Below are 4,955 nucleotides of genomic sequence, written 5' to 3' on the forward strand. Positions count from 1 at the left end.
GCATTCTGGAAGGTTTTTTCCGGAATGTCCTTTAGAGCTGATGTAACATAAGCCTGGATGTTTTCAATCGTGTCCCAATGTTTCCCTTACATGCAGGGAAACAAAAAAAAGTTGGCAGGAGCCAGGTCAGGACTGTAAAGTGGCTGTGGAACCAATGGGGTGTGGGTCCTGGCCAGGAAGTCGTTGATAGTGAAGGTGCTGTGGCTTGGTGTGTTGTCGTGATGAAGTTTCCACGTGTCCTTGATGTCACTTCGGCAGTGCGTGACTAGGATTTCAGCTTTTGAACACTTCCAAGTAGAAAACTGCATTTACAATGGTCCTGACAGGTACGAATTCGTGGTGGTTAATGCCTCTGACATTAAAGAAGACAATTTGGGAGGTTGATGGATGTCCACTGCAAGGTTTGTCGGTGATCTCCTCTCGGCCATCCTTGAACAACTTGTGCCATCGAAAGACTTGTGATTTGGAGAAGCAATCACTCCCAAAGGCCTTCTGAATTAATGTAAAAATTTCGGTGGCAGACTTCCCAAGTTTAACGCAAAATTTGATAGCATAACGTTGCTCCACAAAATGATCCATCACTCCATGTTACATTAACTCAAAACAGGTTCATAAGAACAAACGTCCTCACACGCTGGTAGCTTGGAGTCAAACAAGACTGGGAGAGTTTTGAAGCTAACACCCCACACCACCTAGCACAGCAGGTATGAACTAGCTAAGGCATATCGTCGTGTCGTGAAAAAATTAGTTGCATTACTTATGGAGCACACCTTGTATTATGTCGCTGAACTGAAGCATAAATTATATCTTGATTCCATAGTTGATCACATCTAGTTTGTATTAAATTACACAAATAAGTTCTCAATTGTAACTGTGAATGATTTGAAAAAACAAAAGAATGGCCTAAATCAGTGTTTTTCAACCTTCTTGAATACACGACCCCTTTACAAGTTAAAAAATTCTGGCGATCCCCCCAAGGCCATATTAAAACTATGTCAGTGATTTTAAAAACTACGTATTTAATTTTCTTTCTGTTGAGATTTAAATATCAATCAAAAAACCAATTTTACTGTAAAATAAACAGGCACAGCCTTCTCACTAAAATTGTAGTTTTTTTATTGTAGTGTAGGACCTACAAACACTTGTTTTTTTTCTTTTACCCGCAACCCCCGTGTATGGCTTTGTGACCCCTCTGAGGGTCGCGACCCACAGGTTGAAAAACACTGGCCTAAATTATCAAAAATATTTTTAACTGAAAAAGCCCAATTTCTCTTACTTGAATTTCCTTTTTTTCAATAAAGAAGAATCATAAACACAATAACAAAGATCATGATGACAACAAAATATTTTTTAAAGTATTAATTTCAAGTGGGGATCTCTCCAATTCTGATCCTTCAACAGAACCAGGCCCTGAATATTCAAGCTTAAATAATCTTTTGAAATATCTTAATTACACTTTCTCAATTTTATCAATAAAATCCAAACCCCAAACTGGAATCAGGTGTGTCAATTTACACTTCAACATAGCATCAAAAAGTTAAACATTACTTTTATAGAGTTCATCCTCATTTTTATTTATAGTGCCAAAAGACAACCTGTCTTCTGCAGTTTATCTTTTTTCTATTTTATCCAAATGATAGTTAAAAACTCCAGAGGAGGAAAAATTCAGTCCTAAATATTTAAAATGAGAAACAAGATTAATTTCTATATTCTTAATACAAATTTTAATTTTATGAAGTCTTCCTCCATTAGGAAACACCAATCCCTTTGTTTTCTGAAAATTAATAGAAAGATCATTTCTCATCATGTAATCATATAATAAAATCAGTTTCTTCTGTAAAGATGACTGAGTTTACTAGTAATAATGCATTATCTGCATATAGAAGACTGCAATTCATCCATCACATTTAGATAAAAACCCAAAAAATCAGAATGATGAAATATTTCTGGAAGGTCATTTATAAACAAAATTAAAAACAAAGGGCTTAGTGGTTTTCCCTGGAGTTAAACCTCTAGTAGATATTATAGTAGAAGTAACAGTATCTCTTTTTGTTTATTTGGTAAATGTTAATAGAAAATAAATTCCTAAGCAAAATAATGAAGGATCTGGAGAGTCTCATATTATAAAGTTTTCTCCAGCATAAATTAAGGTTAACATTATCAAATTTTGTTAACCAATTTGATAATAAACTAGTAAACAATTTTATAAACATGTTCAGCAGTGCTATTGGACAATAATTGCATGGATTAGTTCTTTTACCTTTCTTGTAAATCATTTTTAGTAAAACTTTCTTCCATATCTCTGGAAAAGCCGCCACCTCTTTAATTTTATTAAACAAATTAAGAATTTTCAAACAGATCACTCTCAGCAATGATTGAATAAATTCATTTTGCACTTCATTTATACCTGGAAATGAATCCCTTTTCAGTCTTTGAATTTCCATGTTTAGTTCATCAAATGAGACAGGATCATCCAAAAGAGAAGAAGAATTATCGTAATTCATAGTCAGCAAGATACTGAGATCACTATTATTAAAATTTATTTTCAAAAAATTTATCCATTCATCAGTAGAAATCTGACTCTCTGCAGTCCACTTAACATACACTTTATATATAATTATCCAAAAGTCTTTTGACAACCTAGTAGTTTGCAACTGTTTACTTATATTAGTTGAATATTTTTTCTTATTAGCTCTACATAGTGAACAAAAACTAGTTTTATAATAATTAATATATTTAACCAAATTCTCATTTGAGTGAAATCTGCAAAAGTCCAACAATGTCCTGTTTTTCTCTTTTTTCAATTTTAGTCTTCATCAAACCAACCAAAACCAACTCTGCCTCTTAACCCAAATTTTGTCATTAATCTGCATTGCCTAGCAAATTTCCAAATTAAAGTAATAATCAACGAATAAGTTAATTCTATATTGTCAATAGGCTCTACAGTTATACAGGGTGGGCCAACGAAAACGAAACGGCAGAGATCGTGTTCGTCCAAGCAAATCGCTCGGACAGGTCGATTTTATTCTCAAGGAGGACATCTTCAATAAAGTTTTTGCGATTCTGAATACAACAGACAACAAAAAATTTTAAAATCTCATTCATTTTTTTCCGGAGTTTTTAAAATTTTTTTGTTGTCTGTTGTATTCAGAATCGCAAAAACTTTATTGAAGATGTTTTCCTTGAGAATAAAATCGACCTGTCCGAGCGATTTGCTTGGACGAACACGATAGCTCTGCCATTTCGTTTTCGTTGGCCCACCCTTTATACAAGTTGTTAACTGCTTCAGTAAACAAGTTTGCTTTTTCTTCTTTCCAAGTTAACCTTTCCTGTTGTTGTTTTTGAATAGCATCATCTTTTCTTGTGTTATCAAATGATAATTATAGTACTACCAAAAGATAGTCTGACATATAGTCCTCAGAAATATAAAAATCCCCAAGATGCTTGGTCAGTCCCTCACTCAATACTAATAAATCGATCACTAATGTTCCAAACTTGGATATGTATGTAAATTAGCTGGGGAATCATGAGGGTGATGACCATTTATTATATATAAATTATAATCTTTAACCAATTGAATAAACTGGTCACCCTGCTTATTGATAACCGAATCATTTGATAATCATGAATTTAAAATAATATTACCATGAAAAACTGTCCATTTTTTGTGCCAATCCTGGCATTTGAATCAACCAATAATAGAAGATTGTGATCAACAGAATAACTAGAAATCAAGTCTTCCGGATTGGCAAATATGTTATTAAAAACAGGTATATGCAATATAAAATAATAATTAGATTTCAAGAATTACTGAATTTCTTTTGATCAAAAATTAGTCTTATAATGATTAAATATTGAGTTGCCTTCAGCAAAATCACATTTCCTAAATTCTCATTTATACAAAGAAAAAGACCTCCTGATGGCCTTCTTGACCTGAAGCCTTAATTGCCAACTTGTTCAAATATCTTTTTTTAACACTATGTAGTGCAACCACTGGACCACTTGGCATTTTTCATCTTAATTTTTATTCAGTTCAGTTGATACGCATACACATTATTTTCTATACATTTCGGGTTAATAATGCCCCTCTTCAGTCAACTAAAATCATAAAATATACACAAATCACAAGTTGCTATATGTATATATAACCGATATAATTATTATGCTAAACATACTTTGAGATCACAATCTTTTTACATTAGATGTCCGTGTGACGGGTGCATAACTTACACATATAATCATCCTTGCTTATCTAGCAAATATTTATCAATTATCGTGCTAATTAATTAAAGTTTTATAAACATATTCCAGACATACCTTTGCGTGTTTCTTTTTTAAAATTAAGGTTTTCTACACACTTGAAGGGTAGATTTACTGCCGATACATAACATTGTATCAATTCATTCTTTCCTACTGTTATTGCCAGTGTTCTTGAGCCATTCTCCAAAAGCAGCAAGACCTGGAGATTATACTTTCCTACTGGTATTGCCAGTGTTCTTAACCATTTTTTCCTTTCAAAGGAAGTAAGACATGGAGATTATAAAAGTAATGAAGTAAACTTGTATAGTAAGTTTATATGACTAAGATGACATACCTGGTTATTTCTTCTATTATACCTTGTTATTTCTTCTATTAATAAAATCTGATAAACCTTGTCGCACTATTACGTGTTATTTCTTATTTCATTTTTCTGATTTTAACAAGTAAGAATATTTATAATAAATTAAACTTGTAACGAATTCTATAGGATTTAGACAACATACCTGGTTACTCTTCTTTTTTAATAAAATTGAAGAAATTAGTATCGTACAAACAGGTTTACTATTGTGTGCTATCCCTTAAATCACCTTTCTGATTTTGATGTGCAGTACTGGGCTCATTTGCATATTATTGCATATTGATATGGCCAGCTTATGACTAAACAGTTACTTGCTGATTTATTAATATTTTAATTG

General features: G+C 32.5%; 1 long non-coding RNA gene across 1 annotated transcript; it reads right to left on the reverse strand.

Annotated features, from left to right (window-relative positions):
* Nucleotides 1-3,268: 3,268 nt before the first annotated feature.
* LOC111615338 lies at nucleotides 3,269-4,905 on the reverse strand. The gene is made up of 3 exons (XR_002755061.1): nucleotides 4,764-4,905; nucleotides 4,595-4,690; nucleotides 3,269-4,511 (listed from the first exon to the last, which is right to left on the reverse strand). It is a non-coding gene; the product is annotated as an uncharacterized LOC111615338 (long non-coding RNA).
* Nucleotides 4,906-4,955: the final 50 nt, after the last annotated feature.

This window comes from Centruroides sculpturatus, unplaced genomic scaffold (assembly GCF_000671375.1).
Source record: "Centruroides sculpturatus isolate CEXI.00-Female unplaced genomic scaffold, Cexi_2.0 scaffold2457, whole genome shotgun sequence".
NCBI lineage: Eukaryota > Metazoa > Arthropoda > Arachnida > Scorpiones > Buthidae > Centruroides > Centruroides sculpturatus.